The following is a 13,120-nucleotide window of genomic DNA, read 5'->3' on the forward strand; positions in this document are numbered from 1 at the left end:
AGAACAGTAATAATCGAAACCAAGATACGCTTAGAAAGGAACTCACCGCATTTCGCCGAAGTTAGTTTAAAAATTATAAAATTCTGGGGTCCTTGCAGCCCACAAGCCAAACGCTTTTTACAACAAGACTGCACATGGTACTAGGCCCAGCAAACGCTGGTTCATATACCGCATGGGCATGCATGTATGCCTGTATGATTTCTTGCCCTCTCTGTACATCACATATAACCTATAACTAACGTGGGATACCTAGCACACAATTTAAAACGCAGCTAGGTAATGGGGAAAATGCTCCGACAGAGGAATTCGTCAAATACAAAAATTATTTCGAAGTTTACAAAACACTGTTTAAATTCGAAACAATTTCATCCACAATCAGATCTATATAAGTGCTGCCGACCAGCTCCAAAGATATTTACATGAAGAAGGCAACTGCAATGTTTGTCGGAAAGGTAGACGCCTTCAACATTCTACTCGGCTTATTCCCGAAAGCCCAAATTACGTATTTTATTTGTTTAGTGTTAAACCACAGTCCGTTTAATCCTCTCAGGGGAAAGGAATGATCAATACATGCATGAAGTTACAGTTATGTACGGTGGGACATGAGTAAGAACATACTCCACTTTGGAGTACACTGACTTTCCGAGTATGTTCTTCTGCGATAAAGCTTCAGCATTCAAAGTGAAGACTGGAACAGAATATTAAGACATTTTCCTACACATTTCAAACCTCAGAACTTGATGCAGGTAAGTGTTCACTTTCACGTTCCAGCTGCTTTAACTCCGAGAAAGATTTCCTCGATAGCTAATGAATAGAAAGCTTTATGGGACTTCAAGCCTCTTTTCCGGTTATTTTTTCTTCTTTCTTTTTATTTCTTTCTGTATGCCTTTCTCTTCTTTCTTATCTTTTTCCGTCATGTCCCACATGAATAGTTGCAGAGTTTAAACACACAGCTTCCAATATCCAATCAGTTAATAATCTTATGAAAATACTAAAAGTCTGGCAATTCTTTTTCTTTTTTAAACAAGAACGGAAACTGAACTATGATAGATTTATTTAACTTCCCCTTCCTTAGGACAGCGCGTGTCTGTGTGTATGTGCGTGGTTGAAATTTGTCCCAGTTTTTATTTTCTTTACCTCCTTTTCTCTCGCTCTTTGGAATAATTGAAAACCGAAGTTGCTTGGGGCTCTACAGGAAGGAGCGCATATGAATAACTCGCCAACACCCCACATGAATGATGGATGCGGGAAAAACAACGCGAAGCCTGGCGGCTTCCGTTAAAAGCACGAAAATGAACTGGGGTTCCAAACAAGACTCTTTCCATACTGTGCAAACGTCTTTTGTAGTTCAAAGTGAATGTATTTGGATAAGTGCTTTACAGCAGAACACCACGCATCAGCGGCGAGCGTTTTACACCACAAGCAGCTGATCGTATTAGCACGGTAAACATAAGCTTACATTTTTACCGGGGTTTTCAGTTTACAATTCGAGTTTTTAGATTTAGTAAAGCGATTCGCTTGAATTTTCAGGTGCCTGGTTCGGGGCGACACGTAATTTTTCATCTGCTTCGTTAAGGCACTAACTTCTTATTTCGAGTAGCTGATAGCATTTTAATGTTTTAATGCAGAAAACAACCGCTTTTATATATTTAGAATAATTTTAATTTTTAAATTCAATTCGGTTAATGATCAGAATGTTATTATAAAACATCAAGTGCTTACGCTATAATAAATAAAAGAAGCCCATGAAGATGATCTTTAGTAGGTGAAACATGTCAGGCTTGCAATAAATACTATATGAAATTCTGTTATATTGATGGGTAGTCTTATATTCACTTATAGAAAGACGGTTTCTTTAAATACAAACCAACATTGAAATAATTAACAAAATCCTAATATCACCTACAATTTTAATAAAATCATATTAAAGGACTAATCAATATTGACAGTATAAACCTTATATTAAATACCCACAATATGTAAAATCTGTTGATAAAAATTATGAGAAAATTGTTTTAAGTTTTATAGTCCACACAATTATATGATACGTTTGACACTTTTGGGGGGAAATTACTGCCACAAGCTAAAATACAATCAAACGATTGGTTGTAGATCACTCACGTAGATTAAAAAGTAAATATTCAACAAATGCATCAAAGCAAAGATGGATTTGTACAGACAATAAAAATGAACAAGCACAGCCTTGTGAGTGATTCTCAAAGGCGTATTGGCTTTATGCATTATATTTGTTTAAATCTTGTCAGTCTAATCACAATAAAATTCCTATTAAATATTTAAATGTTAATTATAGTAATATTTTAATATTTAATAGGAATTTTATTGTGATTAGACTGACAAGATTTAAATAAATATATATTTATCACAATATGACGCAACTTTATCATCTCATTTAAGCATTATGTCTACTTGCTGTCTAGATAAAGTGCGCTGTAAATCGATGTGACATGACCTACGTAACAAGGCGACTGCAGGCCACTGCACAACGCTTTCGATGGCGCACATTTAATTGATGCTATCAGTTACTTTCATGAAAACAGTTATATTCTATTCAAATATAATGTGAGATACGGAATCGTATTTTATAGATAGTTATAGTTTTTATTTTAGAGAATTCTGTATTGGGCAAAACGTTATAAAAATAGTCTAAAACGTAATCTGTGAAAGTGGTATTTTGGTCTTCCTCTGTCGTCTGTATACAATAAAATTACAATGTTTCGGCAGCTAGATTTTCTTCTGTCCTCAGGTAAAAAGGGGAATGATAGAAACCCTAGCTGTTAGGGTACTTGGATAAATATAGAACTCACACACGATCAGACACTATCTTAGTACATTTCCAAAGAAACATAATGTAACTCCCCAGTCAGATCGTCTATTCCGACTGAGGTATTTGGTGGGCTTGTTTAGCCCTTGCAGAAAATGTATCCATAACAATTCTTAATATGTTTAAATACGCAACTTCTCATTCAATGCTGTGAAACCACTGAACAAAGAAATAAACAGTAAAGTGGCAAGATTGCTCTTCCCGAACTCCCTGTTGGCATGTTTCACAGTCAACAGTGATGTTTTACATACACACTTTCCAGTAAACTGGGTAACAACATCCACACATTACACATGAAACGAGAGCAACGAGTCGGAATTAATGTTCTGCCTCGCTCAGCTGCGCCATGTTTACTGTGTCACCAGCATACTTTTGTTTCAGCTTATAAAATTATTTCTTTTTCCACGTTATAAAAATGTTCACGCAATTCGTTTAAAAGACGCGACTTGTTTCTCTATAAGAGAAAATGAGATTTTGTAATTCATGTCTCACGTTCTACAGATTTAATGCTAGGCACAAACACAAACTTTAATAATTCTGCTTCTTAGTAGATGACTGAAAGGAGAATATTTCGGTACGAGTTCTTGGCAGTACCGTTTAAGTATCCTTAATGTTCAATTATTGCTGGTACAAATCTATTATTTTAAAGGTAATCGCACTTTCAAATCAATAAATGCAATGTATGGCTTATTACGTTAGATGCTGAAATATCTTTTGACCTGTCAGTTTTCGAAATTAATTATGAATAAAAGTTAACGTCAGTTATCTTACTCAGACAACTTCAGTTTGTAACTGTACAAATCACGTGTTCTTAATGCTTTCTTCAAGTAAAGAAAATCAATACCAATACACCACAATGGACGTTAGGTCTGTGGTACGATACTGGACTTGTAAGCATGGCATCGAATCCTGATAGCCTATTTTAGTTTGTTTAAGTAGTAATGTTGTTATTTTACATAATACAAGAATTACTGTATGAAAGTTGTGTATTTTCCGAAAACCTATAATCTGGCATCATCTAGGGCCTGCTGTGAGTAGCGCAGTGTCAATTTTTCCTCAGAAGTTCGTTCGTCAGCCAATCTGATATTTCAGATTGTAGGAAATTGGAAAGACGATTCTAGGGTAGACCCAAATGGCATAACGTCCATACCAAATTCCATCCAAATCCATCATTCGGTGGTCAAGCTGAATCACATGGACAAGCATACAGAGAGATAGACATGATCAGCCCTATATACTTCCATTTCATGCACATCGTACAAATAACGCATAATAATGAAGCAATTAAGTAAGTAACAGACCATGCTAGTGTAGCTGTAACGAAAAGTACCCAGTTTGAATCCAGGTCAGGGTTGCCGATCGTTTAAACTAAGATTTTTAGTGAATTTCCTCAGTAGTTACAGGCCAATGACAGAACAGCATCTTAAAGGTGAACATGACCGCATCCTTTTAAATCAATACACATCCATTAAAATCTCATTCGACACCCTGTTTCTGAAACACTGTCGAATAGAACATCGGTTAAGTAAGAAATTACATGAAATTGGAAACCGAAAGTTTAAGGCCGCAAATAAAGTCTGACCTTGAACTCTGTCCTAATTTAAATCCCGTTTCTATCACTTATGACTACTCAAATTATTTTACTGCATCGTGCCAGACCGAAAAATGTAAGACGTCCTACGTCCTTCCTGTCTCTATGCGTTGAACCATTTCCTTGACATTTCTGCCAAACAGGAAATAGGATGGCTATAACATCATTAATGATACAACAAATACGACATCCAACTGGTTCGAGATCTATCGCTAAGTGTTTGGTGTACTTTACGTGCGATTTTAATCCTTTTCATGACGACTTATATTTAAAAAAAACATTTTTTGCCAATATATTTGCAAGATTTGGTATAATCCCCACAGATAAAAATAGTTAACTTCATATATTTCTAGACTGCGGGACATGTTTCTTCCTCTGACTTCGGACACGAAATCAATCCATATCAGATCCGACAATGCTTTTAAGCAAGATACATCGTGCATTTCATTGGAAGCATTAAAAGTTCTCCAGTAACAAATTTCTAAGGAACAACGCGACTTGCGTTATTGGCATTCTCGTCACGATAACGGTCCTATAATAGCCCAGAATGAAAGAAACGTTTCCATAATGCATGCCATTAAAAAATTAACCTGCCCTACAATCATGTATCGATGCATAAATTTAGATCTATCAGGCAGTAATTACGGAACGTGCATGCAGTATTTGACGTTCCAATCAGCGTACTGGCCGCGTGGGAGTAAAAACGAGTGCCATTTCCTGGGGGAAGAGGCGGCAACTGCAGCATATTGAATTAATTAGCTTGTAAGGAGGCGGGGTCAGGATTTCTTATCTTGACTAAGGACATCACGTTAATCATGGCTTGTCACGCAACAGCTACGATTTCTTGCTACAAGGCTAGTGGCAAGAAAAAGAGTTGTCAGATTGTAAAAGTAAACAGCTCGAGATCTACTTTCTTTTAAATTTAAGCCATTAGAATTTATGAATAACAAAATACTCAGAAATGTATCTGCCAATTCTACTAGCAGTAAGCTATAAGTCTGTAGGAGTACGTAATATCTTATCTTACCGAAACATATACATATGGAAATCAAAGGGAAAAGTAAAATTCATTTGGAAGTAGTCGAGAATAATGAACTTCTGTAATGCAAACAAAGAAAGGAAACGGTAGAAGGACGCGCAAATCGAAACTGCGGGTTCTTCTGGACATGAAATTAGTATAGAACCAAAAATTGGCACAATTAAGTACATAAACATGACATAAAACAAAAATCTCATAATAAAATTCATTCACATATCATGTAAATATTCAGAAATTTATGAAATCTAATTTGGTATATGAATTCAGTTCTTTCTACGTTACGACTGGGTACTTTAAGTTCCATAAGAATTAGTAGTTAAAATGTCCGACTATAACGAAAATTATATTCGGCTGTAAAGGTGTAAAAAATTCAATATATAATTAATCAAATTCACTCACCCAGAGACAGTTATTACATGCGGTGAAGCCAACATACAGATCAAATATTACAAAGTTATTACGCCTACTACATGACACAAAACAAGAGTTAGTAAGCTGGTTAAGAAATTCGCCATTATCACAAAACCCTGAGGTTCATGACAGAGTATATTCTCATTTTGGATCCAATCCTGGGCAAGTTCGATTCATTCCACTACTTCACGTCACATTTATTCCAAGATCAACTTTAATATTATCTTATCATCTGCATCTAGGCTTCCGAAGTGTTCACTTCTTTTCATCTTCAGAAACCAGCAATTTTCACGGTTTTATATAAGTGAATAAACCACTCTATCAAGCGGTAGTTACCCCCATAATCCTGCTTACTACACATAAAACATAATTAATTTAAACAAAACGAGGTCTATATCTCTAAACGTAGACGTACCAACTGATTGTTCAGGTGTCGAAAAGATCTAGATCCCCCGCTCCACCCCTCCCTTTTAAAAGAGCAACAGCAACGCCATCGTACACCAAACAGGAACAGCAGAGTTTCCTGCCGCCCCTGGGAGATAGTCAGACGCATAACTCGTGTTCACGCTTTCCCAATTAGTGCAGGCTGACACGCCACCTGCAGGCCGTTCTAACAACCCATTAGCGACAATGGGATGGTCGACTTGTGTTCACCTCCAGTCGGGTTTTGTTCAGCCTAAAGAAAAGTTACTCACAGTATGAAGTTCGTGTGTCTGCCCCGATAAATAACATTCTGAACAACTTTCAAGAAACTTGGTTTCAGCAACATGCCACTAGAGGCCACGTTCAAACTCTTTAATTTCCTGTATATCAATAATACCAATATGGCGGCTGTGCGATCTTATAAGTAGAAACGACAGCAGTGTCCCGAAATTTTGTACAGTAATAGATCCTCGAAGGACATGTAATCTATGCTAAGGAAATATTTTATACAACGTAAACAACAAATGACTGCTAGAAAAAACTTCCTCTTTGCATTCAGTGTGATAATAAATATTGAACCCTGGGAAGTGTTATAGGGTAGCTAGCAAATCAATCGAAAATATAGCAAATTTAAAATATTTCGGAAAGACGATGGTAAAAAATCAAAACTACATTCAATAAGAAATTAAAGCATACATTGAAGTAAAAATAAAATCAGTTGTCATAAGTTCTTCTTCTTGTTTATCTTTGAATAGTTCTAAAGATCTAAAAGTAAACCTATCCTTTAACAATCCATATTCGAGTCACTGTTTGAGATCTTAAAGTTTCTGACACAACGTTTTGTGAGCCCAAAATTTCTCCGACATAAATGAAACGCACTGTACTGTTTCAACGACTATAATGTAACGCACGCCCCTCTCCCTTCATTTACTACCAACAGCACATAACATCGCCGATTCATAACTCCTTAAAACATAGCAGTAACTTATATGCAGTCATATGCTTAATAGCATTGCTAAAACAACAAGAATGTTAATTTAATTTTCTTTGTTACGTATTCTATGCACGAAGTGTATGAAATAAATGCATGGTTAGAAGGTCCGGTATGCACGTTTCATCTTCGAAACTACTGAACGGATTTCGATTAAACTGTTATTGAAGCTATTAAAAATCATGAAACGAATTTCAATTCTATCCGTAACCACCCATCTAACTTTACATTAATTTAATACAAAACTGTAACAATTCTGTCAAAACGGTTCAGCCACAAAATATTACACGAAATATAAAATATGAATTTCTTTATGACATTTAACTTTCATTGAAAAAAACTTTCCAGTACGATTTATATTTGATAACATACATGTTCAGTATATCTGTGTTGCGTTAAACTTTACTACAGAAGTTTGTATTTACAATAAATTAACAGAGCCGATGAGGCATGCAAAAATCGCATTCTCGCGTTGTCACTATTAAAGCAACTGAAATAGGTTTTTTTATCATAGTGCATACTCTACCTTCGTAGCTGATGAGACAGCGGAAACCGTGCAGGTAAACGTCGTTTCGTACAATTGGCCGTAGGCACCCCACCACCACCACCACCACCGCCACCACAAAGTAAAGTTACTTCCAGTTGTGGAGGATTTCCTGGATCCACGTACTCCAATGTCCTTGCTTCCTGTTCTCCCTGTTTCTCCCTCCCTACCTCTTTCACCCCTCTCTTCTTCCTTTAAATTAAAACGTCTTCCATCACTCCAATATACGAACCATCACCGATAAGTATCCATCGAGACGCAACACACCAAACCTGCACAGGGCTTCATGCACTAAACCAATGTCCTTCAAAATTATCGTCTTTATTTCTAGTTTCCGTGCTCCGTGCCGTCGGAATTAAGCCACTGAGCGCAGCAGAACGCGGGAAAAGGTGGCTGCAACTGGATCAGAGAATGCGGAAATCATCGTGCAAGTGAATCCCGTTCTTGTATGATAGGGGAACCCATTACTGATGACTCCCAGAATGGTAGCAAGCACTCTCCAGAAGAAGGGGTGGTGGCGGTATTTCAAAGGAGGGGAAGAGGTTCTACCATAGCCACCGCGGGGGATGGATGGTTTAGGATACAGGATAACCGCCAGGCCCTCACTACACATCAGTGAAGGAAGGGACGAACATCCACGGTAACCAATAGGGCTTGCTAATGACAAGATAATTAAATTTATATACCACTAGGGGCTTTCATAGGAATTTGACCCTTGTTATACGCGTCTAGTAAGGTCGATAATTGGTTGTCTGTGTATGAACGAGATCAGCTCGCCATTTCGGCACCCCATCGCGGCGTCTGGATTGGTCGGCGCCGTGACGCTGCGCATGCGCCGCGACGTCGAGGGGGCCGTACTCGTGTATCGCCCCGCGCTCTCTCGCCCCACAGCGTCACTTTCAATACACCATCTCCGGCTTAATCTCATCCTTCCTTGTCCAGTCTCCAGAAACTCAGGTTGGACTCCCAGTTATCACCTTCAGTTCAAGTCCCGACAGCTCTTAGAGGGCAAAGATTATCTGGAATACAGTCTCCTTATTTTCTGAACATTTACATTCTGAAACAAAGCTGGAAAGACGCAGGAATTCTTGGATTCGATGATATAACTGATACCTTTATTTTGAAATACTACGTAGCTCGTGCTTCTAAAACTGTCGATTCACTCCCATAACAAAGAGAAATGTCACTATGTAGGTTATCGGTCTTCTCGCTGGCTGCGAGACTCAATTTTGATGCATTAATGTTTCTGAGTTCCATTTTCTAGGCCGAATATTTTATTGTCTGTAATTGTTTTCAATAGACTTAGCCGGCGTAGCTCAGTCAGTATAGTGACTGGCTACGGACTACATGACCGGGGTTCGATCGCCGATGGGAGCAGAGGATGTTTCTTCTATTCTCTGCGTCCAGACCGGTTCTGGGGCCCACCCAGCCCCCTATCCAATAGGTACCGAAGTCCTTTCCCGGACGTAAAGCGGGGCCCGGGCGTGATACTGACCGCTCACCCCCTCTAGTGCCAAGGTCAAGAATGAGTAGAAACTACAACCCTTCTCCTCCCAAACGCCTACATGTCGTATAGTGGGACAACTTTCCCTTTTTATAGTTCTTAAAAACCTCCACTTAATGTGAATACTTCGCAATACTTGTGAATAATGTTTGTTTACGTTGCTATGATCGGTTTCAAGTTAAGAAAAGTGTAATTTAATTACGCGATCTTCAAAACCGCAATACGTGAAACTTCTTATTCAGAAGCAATCACAATTCTAGTTATTTATTTTAAAAACCTAGCCTATACTTACGCAAGTCAAATTAAAAGACCCCAGGCTTTGAACTATACAGTCTGAAAGGTGAAATATTTTACTATCAGTTATTCAGAGAAAACGATACCTCGGAAGTCCATTAAAACACACCAAATAAAAATATACAAATGCAGAACCAATTTAAATAATTCATAATGTACACCGGCATACTATAGATTTAAATTTACGTCATTTGGAAAAGCAATGTGAAATAACAGAGCATCATAAAAATGGCATGATTGGAATATACTCACGATATCCAGACTATAATCCATTTAGGGTTACTTTTACTTAAAATTTTCATTCAAAATCTCTAAACATTGGGAAAACGCATATTACGTGGGATTACTTTGTAAACTGTTTCACAGAAGCTCAGCCATGTCCTACTGACTTCAGAACTCAAAATATTATCCAAATAATCTGAAGTTATTATTTAACAAACTCAAAGCAGAAACACAGTATTTACTCGAGAAACAAATCAAACCAGAACACATAAATACGTATAATTTCCATCAACAAAGAAATATAATAATGTGGAAACATCCCATAATATGGCAAATCCCATCGGAGAAACAGAAATATCCGTTTAAGACCTGAAGATACATATCTTAAAATTCAACAGGTAACAGCGTGATTGAGCATTGTCGGGTGGAAAGAAACACCTGTACCTTAAGGGAGGGGACTGATTACAATCAGCAATCGATATACTGAAACACGAAACACGACAAGCTCTCATCAGAAGAACCGGCCTTCTAGGACGTATGTATTGTAAAATATGATCATAAAGAACACGTGGTAGTTACGTTTGGCACTTCCTCCGTCATCGTGACGTCAGGTTATAATGACATGTAACAAAAAAAACCACATATCTAACAACAGTGAAAGGCGTCTGGCGTGCACGCAATGTGTTTCAAATCGAGGGAAGAAAACTAAAATGTACGTAAAGGAAGAGGTGGAGACGAAGCGGACAGCTCAAGAGAGCGGATCGCCAACTGAATTGAGACCTGGTTCAAGCTTCGATGGGAGGATGTTTGTAAATGAATTTAGTAGAGCGTAGAAAAAAAGTTTAGTAGCCTGTTTTAAGGCACTGTCACAGAATTTTCTCGGCTATAGCACCCAACATGAAAGGTGAAATTCTAACACGCCAATGGACTCTATCATGAGCCAACTCAATTCAGTCCACAGCCTCGCACCACATTGCTATAAGACCAATCGTAATATTGATTATGACACATCACGACAAAGATCAGAGCGACAGACGTTTAAATAAATACTGGAAAGGGTTACTGACAAAAGAATAAAAATCCAGATAGTTGACTTGTGAGTTGTTGCACCGTGTAGTCTTGGAGAAGTTTACAGACGTTTCGGAAGTATTCGACCTGATGATGGAGGCAGCACGCTCCTCTTAAACATTAGTAAACGTATGTCAGACTGTACAACGTAGCAATCCTGTAGAAAATCAACTTAATACTCGTTACAGTGATAAACTAAAATCTCATTACATAAATATCCAAAGAAATAAACACCTGAAAGAATGACAGATAAAAGAATAAATATCTGACACCAGGACTCCAATTTAAAAGCCACAGCAGCAGTCATATAATATCCTAGTTCTCCCCTAATGGCCACTGCTGAATTATGCGAGCTGATTATATGGTAGGGTCAGGCGGTTTGGCACGCAGCGCATTGTCATATCGCGGAGAATTCATTGAGGATACGAATAGCCCCAAATCGCAAACAAAACATTCTAGAACCTGCTAGGCCTATATACAACATGCAATCATTCCGGCAGATACATCATGAATGATGTTTGTTGGGGTTTCCGACGTAACACAAAATGCATCCCAGTGTTCTGCATGTATAATGTGATACTGATGTTTGATGTATGTGTAAAGCTCCCCTGTTGTCAAGAGCATACCTTGAATATGGTCCTTGTGTTAAAATAAATTAATACTAACATCATTATAGCACATTGCGGTCAGTATAACAAGCCGGCGATGCTTGTTTCTATCCAGACAACGTCACTACTTCGGCGCCTCAGAGGAAAACGATCCTAACTCAGTTCGCGTAAGCTTTCAATACACAGACGGACCTGCCAATCTATACTTACATTCCAAATGGCCTCTATTCTAACCAATGGTAAATGATATACTATAGGGATAGTTCGGGGACTTTCTGACGACCTACAAGTAGTGTCAGTAACTATACAATGTTCCTAAAGGACACAAGAATGCATATAAGAATTTTACCCTAGTTTTATAAAAATATCATCAGTACTTCTTGTTGATAATGTCTCGTTCTATTATTGTATAACTAACTAACTAACTAGATGGCTTACCGAACCCGAAGGTTCATCACCGAATTAACCAAAGTCCTCCACCGGACCCTGTCCTGGGCCAACAAAATCCAGTTTCCTTCAACTCCTATCTCCCATAGATCCCGCCTGAGATTATCCTCCCATCTACGTCTAGGTCTCCCCAGCGGTCTCTTCCCTTCAGGTTTCCCAACCAGTACCCGGTGCACACCTCTTGTCCCATCCATGCGCGCTACATGTCCCGCCCATCTCACTCTTCTTGACTTAATCACCCTCACAATACTGGGGGAGCAGTACAGATTTTTAAGCTCGTCATTGTGCAGTTTTCTCCACGACCCATCGTCTTCTCTCTTAGGCCCAAATATCCTCCTCAACACCCGATTCTCAAACACCTGCAATCTGTGTTCCTCCCTCTGAGTGAGAGACCATGTTTCGCACCCATACAAAACAACGGGCAAGATTATTGTTTTGTATACTTTAATTTTCAAGTTCTTAGAAATCAGACGGGAAGACAAAATATTTTGGACTGAGAAGTAGCAAGCATTTCCGGAATTTAGTCTCCTCCTAACTTCCTCACAAGTATCGTTTTGATTTGTTATTGTTGTTCCCAAATATTTGAACTTTGTAACCCTTTCAAAGGATTTATTAGCCACCCTAAGATAATTTTGCCCGCCTGTCTTCTGATTACGAGATACTAACATGTACTTAGTTTTTTCTGAATTTACTTCCAGCCCCACTTGTCTACCAGCCTCTAGTAAAACTTCTGCGTTCCTCTTTATTGTATGTATATCGTCCCCCAATAAATTAACATCATCAGCATATGCCAATAGCTGATGTGTCCCATTCAATTGCAAACCCTCCTGCCTACCTTGGACCTTCCTGATGGCGTATTCTAGCGCAAAGTTAAAGAGCAAGGGAGACAAAGCATCTCCTTGTTTTAGACCGTTCTTGATGAGGAATGTCTCAGATACATATTTACCTACTCGAATTTTGCTACAGGTTTCATTTAAGCACATTTTTATTAGACCCACTAGCTTCTTTGGTATACCAAATTCAATAAGAATATTATATAGCACTTCTCTCTTCACAGAGTCATAGGCTTTTTTGAAATCTATAAATAACTGATGTACGGTCCCACCGAACTCCCATTTTTTCTCTAGTATCTGACG

At 38.3% G+C, this 13,120-nt stretch overlaps 1 protein-coding gene across 3 annotated transcripts in view; it reads right to left on the reverse strand.

Moving 5' to 3' along the window:
* Ets65A (DNA-binding protein D-ETS-3) overlaps positions 1-13,120 on the reverse strand; it is a 149,072-nt gene that overhangs the window by 95,621 nt on the left and 40,331 nt on the right. The window contains exon 3 of one of the 3 annotated variants that reach the window (XM_087346599.1): positions 7,824-8,033. The exons of the other annotated variants lie outside the window; for them this stretch is intronic. The gene's annotated coding sequence lies outside the window, so the exon portion shown is untranslated. The remainder of the gene's footprint in view (positions 1-7,823; positions 8,034-13,120) is intronic. 3 annotated transcript variants of the gene reach the window in all.

The sequence above is a fragment of the Zootermopsis nevadensis genome, unplaced genomic scaffold (assembly GCF_977971745.1).
Source record: "Zootermopsis nevadensis isolate Lab colony 2312 unplaced genomic scaffold, Znev_1.0 Znev_ptg000010l, whole genome shotgun sequence".
Taxonomy (NCBI): Eukaryota; Metazoa; Arthropoda; class Insecta; order Blattodea; family Termopsidae; genus Zootermopsis; species Zootermopsis nevadensis.